This window comes from Pongo pygmaeus, chromosome Y, assembly GCF_028885625.2.
Source record: "Pongo pygmaeus isolate AG05252 chromosome Y, NHGRI_mPonPyg2-v2.0_pri, whole genome shotgun sequence".
Taxonomy (NCBI): domain Eukaryota; kingdom Metazoa; phylum Chordata; class Mammalia; order Primates; family Hominidae; genus Pongo; species Pongo pygmaeus.
This window is the reverse complement of record NC_072397.2, coordinates 7,129,018-7,142,695: the sequence shown is the minus strand read 5'-3', so window position 1 is coordinate 7,142,695 and position 13,678 is coordinate 7,129,018. Positions and strand designations below refer to the sequence as shown.

The 13,678-nt window shown below is 36.5% G+C and overlaps 1 non-coding gene across 1 annotated transcript; it reads left to right on the top strand.

The window, feature by feature from the left end:
* Window positions 1-13,166: 13,166 nt before the first annotated feature.
* On the top strand, window positions 13,167-13,296 carry LOC129026017 (small nucleolar RNA SNORA20). Its single transcript, XR_008497402.1, has one exon. It is a non-coding gene; the product is annotated as a small nucleolar RNA SNORA20 (small nucleolar RNA).
* Window positions 13,297-13,678: the final 382 nt, after the last annotated feature.

The window sequence follows — 13,678 nt, the reverse complement described above, 5'->3', positions numbered from 1 at the left end:
CTGAGGACTGCCTTTGTAGGATTTATAAATTAGCCACAAGCTTAGAAATTAGGGTTCAGGAGTCATGCAGCTGAAGGCTCAAGATTCTGACACTCTCCTAATTGCTCCTGGGGATGACATCACTATTGTAAAACCTAAGATCAGTGCTTGAGATATTTTGCAGACCGTGCACTCAGTGAATCAGCTGGTACCACTCAGGTCAATAAACTTGTTCCTCTGATCTTGTGGCCCCAGCCCAGGAACTAACTCAATGCAAGAGGACAATTTCAACTCCCTATGATTTCATTTCCAAACAACCTGCACTCCCAACTCAATGGCCGCCCCTCACCCACCAAATTATCCTTAAAAACTCCAGTCCCCGACTTTTCCAAGAACTGATTTGAATAATAATAAAACTCCAGTCTGCCACTGATATGGTCTCTCTCTGTGTCCCCACCCAAATCTCATCTCTAATTGTAATCTGAATTGTAACCCCCACAAGTTGGGGAGGGATCTCCTGGCAGGTGGTTAGATCACAGAGGCGGTTCTCCCACATTGTTCTGATAGTGAGTTTTCCTGAAATTTGATGGTTGTATAAGGGGCTTTTCCTGTCTTCACTCTGCACTTGCTCTCTCCTGCCACAACACGAAGAACATTCCTGCTTCTCCATCCACTTCCACCATGATTGTAAGTTTCCTGAAGTGTCCTGAGCCAAATGGAACTGTGAGTCATTTAAACCTCTTTCCTTTATAAATTACCCAGTCTCAGGCAGGTCTTTCTTCATAGTAGTGCGAAAAAAACTAATACATCTGTACAGCCAGCTCTGCATGAATAATTCTCTCTCTATTACAATTACCCTGTGTTGATATATTGGCTCTGTCTAGGCAATGGGCAATGTGAACCCACTGGGCAGTTAAACTAGAATTGAAAAATGCAAAAAAGTATAATATTAGTGTAACCTAGGTGTACATTATTTGTAAAATGTACATTAGTATACGGGAATATCTGGGTCTTCACATTCACTCTTCACTCATTCGCTCACTCACCCAGAACAAATTCTAGTCCTGCAAGCTCCATTCATGGTAAATGCCCTATATAAGTGCACCAAGTTTCATCTTTTAGGTTGAATTTTTGCTATACCTTTTCTGTTTATATATGTTTAGATATACAAATACTTACAATTCTGTTACAGCTGCCTGCAGTATTCAGTACAGTAACCTGTTGTACAGATTTATAGCCCAGGAGCATTAGGTATGTGGTAGGGTGTACCATGTAGGTTTTTAATATTGTATACATATATGATATATGTATAATATGTAATTATATGATATATAAGTTATATTATAATAGAAATATTAGACATTGTTGTGTATTATGTTATTTTATATATTATGCCATGTTATACAAACATTGTTATACATTATACATGATATAATATAATTACATTTTATATATGAATTATATAACTGTTAATTATATAATTAATATTTATTTGATATATTATTCATTGTATATGATATGTAACTTACATATTGATAACACATAGTATATATTAATATGTATAATATGTTAATATAATGTCATATATTAAATTTTATTATATTTAAATAATACATATATTATAATATACATATCATGTATTCATATATAATGCATATATAAAATATATTAATATATGTGAATATATTATATACTATATTATAACAATATTTTATAATGCATAATATATGTTATATGTAATATAGCATGTTATATTATTTATTCATATATGTATATTTTTATATATAACATTTACAAAATGACTAAAAAATGTAATCTGAATATTTCTTCTCCCTTTCCCATGTTAAATAAGTCAGGGAGATTAATAATTTGGTAGCTACATACCAGGAGAAGTAGCCCATAAATGTATTGATATGAGTCTTGGGGGGAAAATGAAGTACAGGTTCTCCTTTAATCTTGATGTTATCTTTACTTAATTATCATACAATGCTGCTTCAAGGAAACCCTACAACTTGATAAACTTGTGTTTGAATTAGAAAAAGGCATCCAGTATGCTGAGCAGACATAACTCCAGTCTATGAAACAAAGATTAATAAACAGAGCAAAGGTAGGTTTCAGCCTGCACTGACTCCCTGGCCAGAAACTCCTTTGAAAATAACAACCTCCTAAAAGGATGTGTGACCCTCCCCTCATATGACCTGTATATTATGAGATTGATAGAAATTTACCTGTGTGCTAAGGCTGTTAACAGAAAAATCAGACTTTGTATTCTCAAGAGGTTTATTCCAAGCCAATATGAGTGACCATTGCCCAGGAAAACCAGTCTCAAGAAGTCCTGAGAAAGTGCACCTAAGGTGGTCAGAGTACAGTTTGGTTTTATATATTTTAGGGACTTTGAAGTTAAAAACATCAATACACGGAAGGTATGCACTGGTTTTATATGGAAGTTATCATGAAGCAGGCATTTGCATGTTATAGATGGGTTCAGAGTTTTTGTTGTTGTTTGTTTGTTTGTTTTAATGACAGGGAGGCTTGCTCTGTTGTCCAGGCTGGAGTGCAGTGGCATGATCACAGCTCACAGCAGCCTGGAACTCCTTAGCTCAAGAAATTCTCCCTCCTCAGCCTCCCAAAGTAATGGGATTTCAGACATGAGCTATCCTGCCTGGCCAAGAGATTCTTTAAATTGCAATAGGTTAAAGGAGTAAAGCTTTGTTTAAAAAATTGCAGTCAGTAGAAAGGAATACTTAAGATAAGGAAGTCTATTAACCAGAATGCACTGGGTCAGAGTGACCTTCATGGGTGCAAGAATTAACAGTTGCCTGATGTGGCCTTAGGTCCTGTTTATAATTTGATATCTTATTTTCACAAAAAGTCTGCTTTGTCAGTTTTATTGTGCCTATTTTACCATTAATCCTGGTCAGTCGTGTCTAAACCCCAAAAGGGAGTGGGTATAATGCAGTGTATACAATCACCATCCCAGTCATGGCCAGGTATTTAGTTTTTCAGATTTGCCTGGGGTCCCCTGGGTCCTGAGAGGATCTGTTGCTTGGAGAGCTTAAGATTTTATTTTTGGTTTACACGGCCAAGAAAAATCACAGGATCCTGGAAGTAAGTGGATAGTTCCTGGCTCAGATGAATAGAGATCAAGGATCAAGGAAGAGTGTCAGGGTCTGTCCCCATAATGGTACCCACAATGAAGTTGCATCAGCTGTGATACAGCACAGAGACAGACAGTGAGAAGCACCTGTTAGAAGCGCTAATTCAGAAGGCTAGCATAGCACACAGCTCCCAGGTACAAAAAGGACAATGACAGAGACCAGGATAATTCAACATGGCACCTAAAGAATTATCCTCCCTTATGTCCATGAGCCCAACTCGACATCTTGGAAAGACATATAGAGACAGAAAACGAAGAGTCCTGAGACATCTTTTCAAGAAATGTTGCCCAACACTATAAAACAAACAAACAAGCAAACAAACAAAACTATTCAAAACTATTCATTGAATGAGACTGAGTATAAATGCATGTCAAAGATGGTTGATTTCTTTTTCTCTACTAACTAGCAGGATATAGAACATAAGAGGAAGAGCAAGTTAATTCCAGACTGAATAAATTACATTGTTTTCTACTAATCCAGGTACCACTGAAAACAAATTTTTAAGCATATTTTTGTGAATCCAAAAGTATCTGAGAGAGGACTTAATCAATTTAGAATGTTAATTTTGCCAAGATTAAGGATGCACTCAACCTCAGGAGGTCCTGATGACAAGTACTTAAGATAGTCATGGCATAGCTTTGTTTTATACATTTCAGGGAGATGTGAGACATCAATCATTACATGTAAAATGAACACTGGTTTAGCTCAGAAAGGTGGGAATACTCGAATTAGGACTTCCAGGTTATAGGTAGCTAAGAGACAAAAGGTTGCATTCTTTTGAGTCCTTGATCATCTTTTACTGATTTCATAATTTAGTCTGACTCAGTGAATCTGCATTTTTACAGTGACAGTAGGGCAGAGGAAACAATCAGATATTCATTTTTCTCAGGTAAGCCTCAGAGGGATGACTTTCTGTCCTGCACCTGTGAAGGTAAGCTATCTAGTTTACACTGTCAGGGTGAAAATCAACAGAACTGTTTTAGGGTGAAGATAAAGATATTGAGCCCACAAGGAATTTCCTTGTGGGAAAATTGTGAGATAGGTATGTAGGTTTTTTATATCTGTAGCTGCTTTGTTTAGGAATAAAATGGGAGGCATGTTTGCTTCATTCATTCCTAGCCTGACTTTTCCCTTGGCCTGGTGATTCTGGGGTTGTGAGATTTCACATATGCTATGTCATGGGTATAGTATGGCAAAGCATTAATAGAGATGTGTAGTCAAACAATGATAAGAATAAGTGTCTCAGCTTTGAACATCTTCTTTGTAGGCTGACATGGGAATTATCAGGATAACAAGGAAAGACTGTATACTTAATTGCAAGAAAAGAGATGTGTCAAGGTGGGGAAGAAGGGTCAGCAGAGGACTGGATGTGGTGGCATAACTCAAATGTCACAGCCTTATTCCAGAAAGATGACATTTCTTATGTGCTGGGACGAGCCCATTCACACTTGTCATTCCTCCTCTGCCTCCCAATATCATTTCTCATGATGTATGAGAAGTTTGTGTAACAACAAAATTTATTTCACAGAACCTTCAGTCCAAGAGGAAATCCATTTGTTAATGCATCTCTACCAGACAGAGCAAACTAATTAAGTCTTTTCCACTTGCATTGATGAAGCTCCCCTTGGGGAAAAGTTTACAGGCAGAAACAGAAATTGCCGCTGATTAAAAGGCAAGGAGTCTCACTGATCTTTCCAGGATCAACTAATGGGGACCCCAGAAAGATCATCTCATTATCTGCAAATTGAAGACATTGAACCTTTTCTCTCTTCTCTTTCCATGAATCCTGATGCACACAATTTCATAACTCCAGAATCTGAATTTTAAGGAAATGTGTGCAGAATTCTTAAATGAGAGAAAAATACGTATCAAGTCTTCAAAAATAATTTTATTTCAAGGCAAATAATGTCAGATTTCATTTTACATTAAATAGTCATATTGAAGCAGCACATTTCCCTGACCCTCTTCACAGGACTTAAGATATGCTTGTCTTGTTTACCCAGCCTGTGTCTTTCACCCCCTTGTAGGAGCACACAGGTGAGCAGGTGCAGGAGCTGGGGTGAGTGCTTTTGGGCACCAGCAGGAGTTAACTCTGTGTAGGCCCCACGGCAGTGTTTAGGGGGTACCAGTAACCACTGGAGCCCCAAAGGAAGTGTTATAGTGCTCTTTCAGCTTTGCCATCTGTGTATGGCTTAAGTGTTAACAGCTAAGTGGGCCCTCTGCCTTTTTGTGTGAAGTGGCTGTCTTCTCCCAGTGGGGGCAAAGTGCAGGTGTGACAGCCTTTTGTATCTGCATTTGTGGCACCTGAGCTCTTGTCCAGTGTCCAGGAGAAATGAGATTGCATGAAAGAATTGAAGGATTGTAAATGCAGGGGATTTTATTGCTGATAAAAGTGTGTCAGTGGGAAGGGGAGATTAAAGGGGATGGGGAAGGAAGGTAGTGTTCCCCTGAAGTCCAGCCATCTCCAGTTTGATTATTCTCTGAAGTTTTGCCATCAAGCTATTTCTCTGTCTTCTGTTTGACCTCCAGCTGTAGTCTTCAATATCCACCTGCTTCTCCTCTCTTTGCTGGCTGGGTCGGGGGTTTTCATAGGTACAGGATGGGACAGGATGACTGTGTGTAAGTATGCCTGCTTATTCATAAAGTAGTGTGATAAAAATTAGACTAAAATGCATGGACTATTACTGTGTGTTTTGATAATCCCATGCCTTTTCCTCTCCAATCAGCATGCAGAACATTTTCATCCCAGGAAAACTCTCTCCTATGCTCCATCCAGCATTGGAAAGCAGGATTCTATTTTGTCTTAACATGTGTGGTTTGTTGTTGGCTGCAGAACTTCATCTAATTTCAACACATACATATACATGCTATTGTGTCTGGTTGTTTTGTTTTTTTGAAACTTCTTAACACATGAGGAATAACACAAACAGTAGAGTCTCATCCTGAATCTTGGATCCAATGAGGCTTTGTAGAAGTTATCCTTCTTTCTCTCTCTACCTTCAACTCCACCTTCTGAGTCTCATTTCTCTGTCATATATCCATTATGTATTAATGCCAATACCCTAATGGAGATGAACTTTTTACCCTTATTTACATTTATCTCATTATACTTTGTAAGGATATCCAATAGCTGAAACACCCAGGAATGAGCAAATTACATCTAAACTTTAGCTTCCATCTGAAAAAAAAAGTCTGCATATGAATTACTCGGTGTTTTTCCATTTCAATCATGACCCTGCCTCCTCAGTAACTACTCCCACTTTTTAGAAATATCGTTAAAATTTTCTCTGCAGCATTGACAGGCAGGCAAGTAACCAATTTATGCATATGAGGAAAACATACCTTGGTGAAGGATCTCTCACTTCTTGTCTTCCCTTTATGTATGCAGTGTATAAACACAGAACTCTTCAAACTCATATGATGTCTCTGAAGGGAAGACATAAGAACTGCCAGGCCCTGTTGATCACACTGTGCAACTTTGCTATATATATATGTGTGTGTGTGTGTGTGTGTGTGTGTGTGTGTATACACTTATTTTGGCAATAAGCTCAACAGATCTTAGTCTACCTTTTTTTCTCTCTCTTTCAAACACACACACACACACACACACACACACACAGAATTATTCCTAAAATCACCAACGTTTTTAAGAAATGTAGAGATTTGCTGAGCAGATCTGCAAGGAAAACTTCCAGAAAGAAATAATCAACCTCTTATCTAATCATCTCATGTATAGTTCACCCTTGACCACCACAAGTTTGAAATGTATACGTTCACTTAAATGAGGATTTTCTTCCACCTCTGCCATCCCTGAGACAACAAGGCCAACCCCTCCTCCTCCTTTTTCTCGCCTGGTTCCTTAATGTTAAGACGACAAGGATGAAGACATTTATAATGATCCATTCCACTTGATGAATAGTAAATATATCTTGTCTTCTTTAGGATTATTGTTTATGTTTTGTTTTATTTTGTTTTTACTTTTTTTTTGAGACAATGTCTTTCTCTGTTGCCAGGCTGGAGTGCAATGGCGCTATCTTGGGTCTCTGCAACCTCTGCCTCCCGGGTTCAAAGGATTCTCCTGCCTCAGCCTCCCAAGTAGCTGGAACTACAGCCATGTGCCACACCACCCGGCTAATTTTTTGTATTTTTAGTAGAGATGGGGCTTCACCGTGTTAGCCAGGGTGGTCTCGAACTCCTGACCTCGTGATTCAGCTGCCTGTGCCTCCCAAAGTGCTCAATTACAGGCTTTCATAAGCCACCGCACCCAGCCAGGATTTTCTTAATTGCGTTTATTTTCTTTAGCTTACTTTTTTTTTTTTTTTTTTTTTTTACACGGAGTGTCGGTGAGTGGCCCAGGCTAGAGTGCAGTGGCAGGATCTCAGCTCACTGCAAGCTCCACCTCCCGGGTTCACGCCATTCTTCCATCTCAGCCTTCCTAGTAGCTGGGACTATATGCACCCACCACCACGCCCGGCTAGTTTTCTTTTGTATTTTTAGTAGAGACAGGTTTTCACCATCCCAGCTGTATTTTTATAGTGAGGAGATCAGTATAAACTTCACGTTGCTCAAGGGTCAACTACACTGTGGATATTGAATGAAAGACACTTCTGAAGACAAAAGAGACTAAGTAGAAGTTAGATAAGATTCCCTATTTTCTTATCCTCTTCTTCTGCATTGGAAACCATGGTTATTTTGTTGAAGTTAAATGTTCTAAATAGTGAATTTTAGAACCTTAGAATGATAAATGTCAGGGTGAAGATATTTTTTAGTACCTGAACTCCAGTAGTAGTATTCAAAATAATATTAGTGTTGCTTAAACTCTGTGGTCTTTAAAATCATTACCTGTGACTGATGGCTGGGAAGCTTGTATTTAAAACCTGGATTTATGCTGTTCAAACTCTAAATACAGAGGCATTTAAAATTACTGCAATCATAATAAGAGTCATCCTTGCTCATTGAATTTATAATCTTCAAGTTTTTAAACAGTAATGATAAATAGTAATATAATAATCAATTAATATAAAAACTGGCCCTCTTAAACACATATCTTATTTCTTTCTTTATTTTTATTTTTTTATTTTTTGTATTTTTTGAGACTGAGTCTCACTCTTCGCCCAGGCTGGAGTGCAGTGGCATCTTCTCAGCTCACTGCAAGCTCCACCTCCTGGGTTCACACCATTCTCCTGTCTCAGCATCCTGAGTAGCTGGGATTACAGGCACCTGCCACCACACCTAGCTAAATTTTTGTACTTTTAGTGGAGATGGGATTTCACCATGTTAGCCAGTATGGTCTCAATCTCCTGACCTCGTGATCTGCCTGCCTTGGCCTCCCAAAGTGCTGGGATTACAGGCATGAGCCACTGATCCCGGACAACACATACCTTATTTATTTTCTAACTTTCTGGATAGGTATTTTCTATCCTTTTCTTATAGATTTATTTTCCCTTTGATAAAAAATATTTAAATTATGGAAAAATATCTTAATTTGTTCCAAGGGAATAAGCAAAATGTTCATCTAAAGAAAAAAAAAAGAAATAAATTTCTTATTGTTGATAGTATAATTTTTTACAGAGAAAGAGGAGGAAGAACATAAAGGAGGAAGAAAATAAAGGAGGAAGGAGCAGGGAGAGGAGGAACAAGAGGAGGAGAAGGAGAAAGGTGGAGAAGAAGTGCTTAAAGTTCCAGCATTACATCAAAAAACAGTAAAAGGTAAAATTAAATCTGTCAGCTTCGAAGTTTAATGGGATATTTTATAATAAACAATAAGAGAGGCCTCTACATTTGCATAAAATGGCTGGAGTACTATCTTTCAGCAGTTAAAGTTCATCCATGTAATTAAATCAACGTCAGTAAGAACAGCCTCTTTGTAGAAAGGCCATGCATCATTTCAAAAGGTTGAACTCACAAACATGTAGAAGAAACTGTAATAAATTACTATAATGTGGTGCATTTCTGCCTATTCCTCAATAACATAGCTAGAAATTTAGATGATAAGAAATTTCCACCTAAGGTTTATATGAGGAGATGCAGCATGGAACATAATGGGCATTATTCAACAATGGTAATATTTCCTCTTCTCTTTTCTCGCTTTTGAATTGATAGTTTTATGTCTTTTGTTTTTGTTTTTTCATTTTTGGTGTTTTATTTATTTATTTTTTTCATTTGAAAAATCTAAGGCTCTCTTATTGGTCTCTGGAAGAGAATGCTTCTCAGAAACTACAGTGGTAATAAAGCCAGTTAAAATAGGAGTATATATGTTTAAAATTTGGAAACATTAAATTGTTAAGATACATTGTTAAGTCTTTTATAATAACCACTAAGAAATTAACTCTGCAAAATATTTTTTTTTGTTTACAACAGAAATCCTGTACTCTGAATGTAAAATAGTGTTCTAATTTAAATTAAGTTACAATTATATCTATATTAGAAACTATATTCTGGTTATACTTTTTTAGCCTGTTGTAAAAGAACAGAAGGAATAAAACAGTATAATTTTCTTAATGAGAGAAAGTGCCAGAAGAAATGATCGAAAATGCTAAGGCTCTTCACGTGCTTCCAAATCAATGGCAGAAACAAAGATCAACATCAGCAGATTAATATTGGGTATACAACTGTAAATTAAAAAACAATTATTATACTTTAAGTTCTGGGATATGTGAACAGAACATGTAGGTTTGTTACCTAGGTATACAGGTGCCATGGTGGTTTGCTGCATGCATCAACTTGTTATCTACATTAGGTATTTCTCCTAATGTTATCCCTCCCCTACTCCCACCCCCACAGTCCCCAGTGTGTGATGTTCTCCTCTCCATGTCCATGTGTTCTCATTGTTCAACACCTATTAGTAAGAACATACAGTGCTTGGTTTTCTGTCCTTGTGTTAGTTTTGAGAATGATGGTTTTCAGCTACATCCATGTCCCTGCAAAGGACATGAAATCATCTTTTTTGTGGCTGCATAGTTTTCCATAGTGTATTTCTGCCACATTTTCTTTTTCCAGAGTGTCATTGATGGGCATTTGGGTTGGTTCCAAGTCTTTGCTCTTACGAACACTGCCCTGATAAACATATGTGTGCATGTGTCTTTATTTACAGCTGTAAATTTTATATATATATATATATGTATATCTTTTGGATAAAGATTAGGCACCTAAGGAGAATAATCCTATGGGTGATTTAGGAAAGTTGAAAATTTTAAGTAGGCAAGTAACAAAATAAACAAAAACCTTCTTTGGCAAATCAATTTATCAATTCTCAATCAAATGCAATACAAACAGAATGAAATGAAACAATCTGTACTTGCATTTCTAAACATAAAATGTAAGTAAGCCTAAGTGAGTAGTTTTCACCATCTCATATTCCACAGGTGGTTTCCAAGTATACAAGATGCATATTTGTCCTAAAATAACTAATATCCATGAAATTGAAGTGCTTGATTTTTTTATTTTCATCTTTAACCAAGGGATCACCATTGTTCTCCAATTTAGTCATGCTTACCTTTTGTCAGTTTTGTACCGAAGACAAGGAATAACATAATAAACTTGCCTTGAGAACATTAATAAAATTAATCCTCAGAACAAAATAATTTTAAGAGCTGCTAATCCAAATTACTCAGTTACATGTGAATACAAAATTATCTTAGTTTCTTGGTGCTCTTATATTCAATTGTGTGTAGCCTAGCTGAAGATGAACTTGGAATGTGAGTACTATGAGGGAAGCAAAACACCCCTGACTGGTTTCCAAGTTCAGTCTTCATGCTTTTTAATGGAACTTTTTGTACTTTACAAAACCAAAGGAAGGCTGAGCTTCTATCTCCAGTCACTTTACTTTTCACTGAGTGACCACTGTCCAACTGTTAATTTCCTAGCAATGCTGTGACAAAAGATTCTATCCTATATTCACTGCCCACATCAGGGAAAAATGTATTTTTTAAGATATTATTCTCACCTTCTGCAAATTTCTACTGTTTTTTACTGTAAAAATTTTACAGCTGGATTTTACAGGGATTTTACTGTTGGAGACATACACTTATGGCTTATCAACACAGATTTTATACACTTGGGATAGTTGAATCTTAAAAATAGAGAGTATTCTATAACAGCAAAAACAATGTGTGATTTTCAAAAGATACAATTTATATTAACACTGTAAAAAGATATAACTTACACTAAAACCAAATATATTGCTAACTATATTAGTATTTGTATGAAGCTGTATATGTATATAGGTAAAATAGAAACATAGTATTTATAATGTATGTGTATATGTGCTTGGGTACCCATATCTGAGCATGTACGTGTGCATATGAAGGCATGCATGTATGTGCCTATAAAATACAGCTAACAAATGAGATAAAACAATTTGAGGGCTGGGCATGGTGGTTTATGCCTGTAATCTTAGGACTTCGGGAAGTGAGATGGGAGGATCACTTGAGGCCAAGAGTTTGAGCCAACCTAAACAAAATTTCAAGACTTTATCTCTACAAAAAACAAAACAAACAAACAAATAAACAAAGATTTTTTAAAAGAAATTAGGTGCACATGATGATGCATGCCTATAGTCCCAGCTACTTGGGAGGCTGAGATGGGAAGATTACTTGAGCCCAGGAGTTGGAGGCTGCAGTGAACTGTGATTGCAACACTACAATCCAACCTTGGTCACAGAGAGCCCATATAAAAAACCTGAGGAGAAAAATAAGATTCTATATTGTGTAGCATATGAATTAGTCATGTTTAAGAAAATCCTACATCTTTAATGTCATTGTAAGTCCCACATATGTGCTATCAAATTCCCCACATATTTCCCTGTGGAAGGTACAGAACAAATTATCTCACTTAATAAAGACTAGCACCTTCTAAAACACAGCATAGATTTTGTTGCATTATTTAAAATTCTAAAATATACATGTTGCTGTATTTACAACTTGAGGCCAAATGTGATCTGGTTTCTACTAAGCAGACAAATCCTTGTAACATTTGAAGCTGTGGGAAAACAATGACATTTGGAATTTTTGCTTCTGCAGGCTAGCATGGTTAGGATTGAGTTCAGTTTTTCTGCAACAATTATAGTACATATTACTATAATAGTTTTGTTTGTAGCTACTGAGTGGCAGAACAGGAAGTGGAGTATAGCATATGTTTGAATCTGCATATGGATTTGAGTATTTGTTTCCCCCTAGATTTGTATGTTGAAACCTAATCTTCAAAGTATTAGGAGGTGGGAAATTTAGGAGGTAATGACATCATGAGAGTGAAGCCCTTGTGAATGGGATTAGTGCCTTATTAAAAAACATCCCCAAGGATTCCCTTGTCCCTTCCATCATGTGAGGACACAATGAGAAAGCATCATCTATGAACTAGAAAGTGGGTCCTCACCAGAGAGGGAATTTGCTATGCCTTAATCTTCAACTGCTGACCATCAGAACTGTAAGCAATAAATGTCTGTTGGTTATAAACCATGTAGTTTATGGTGTTTTTGTTATAGCAGCCTGAATGAACTGAGACATATTGGGTCTGTCTATGTCAACTAGAGGACAATACCTCTCAGAATTTTAGCTTTTTAAAATCATAGCAAAGGAAAAAAGATATATACATTTTAGTGATTCTAGAAATTTTTCTGGTGATCTTACCTGGAAAGTCAGCATAAAGCCTACTCCTTCATTTGTCCCACTAAATTTATACACCATTGCAATCACTTTAGGATTAGAGTAGATCTAGTGTCTTTAGCTGAAACAGTAACAGAAAACAGTCTTCTGAAGATGAATGCAAAGATCAGAACTTATCCAAAAGTGTGCCAAGGATTCCAGAAGTTGTAGTAATGAAGACAGTAAGGTGAATACACAGGGATTAAATATTGATGGCTTAAATGAGAGTGATTATTACTAGAACTAGGAAACATGTCAGAGGCATGCAATTACAAAACAGTGGATAAAAGAAAGATTTTTTATCAAATAATGCTAGGATACTAGAAAAAAAAAAATTTCACACCATAAAAATTCACTTCCAGAGAGATCTTAAAAATTGATCTTGTGCCTTCCCATTTATTTGCTGGTATAGTCTTACAATGATATGAGCAGTTATACTCTTTGGAAAAAATAGTATTGGGCCATTGTAAATTGATGAAGTAACTATTTTCATATCTTCTGCAATGGACTAGATGTTGCTTTTGGGAGAAAAAGAAAAGCAAATAAGATATATTTTGTGTAAAATAAAACCTTAAAATACTAGAAAAAGAGTGTAGAATATATTGATGACATCAGATTAAATGAATTTACATATATATGTATTTTTTTAAGACACAGGGTCTGGCTGTGTTGCCCAGAGTGGAGTAGCACAGTCATGACTCCCTGCAGCCTCCATCTCTTGGGTTCAAGTGAGCCTCCCATCTCAGCCTCCCCATAGCTGGGACTACAGACATGAGCCACTGTGAGCAGCCAAATATTTATTAAACAAAGAATAAAAATAAATATAAAATAAATAAAGAAAATGATTAGGTTTTCACATTAAAACTTTAAATGCTATTCATTAACAGTTGATATTTGCAT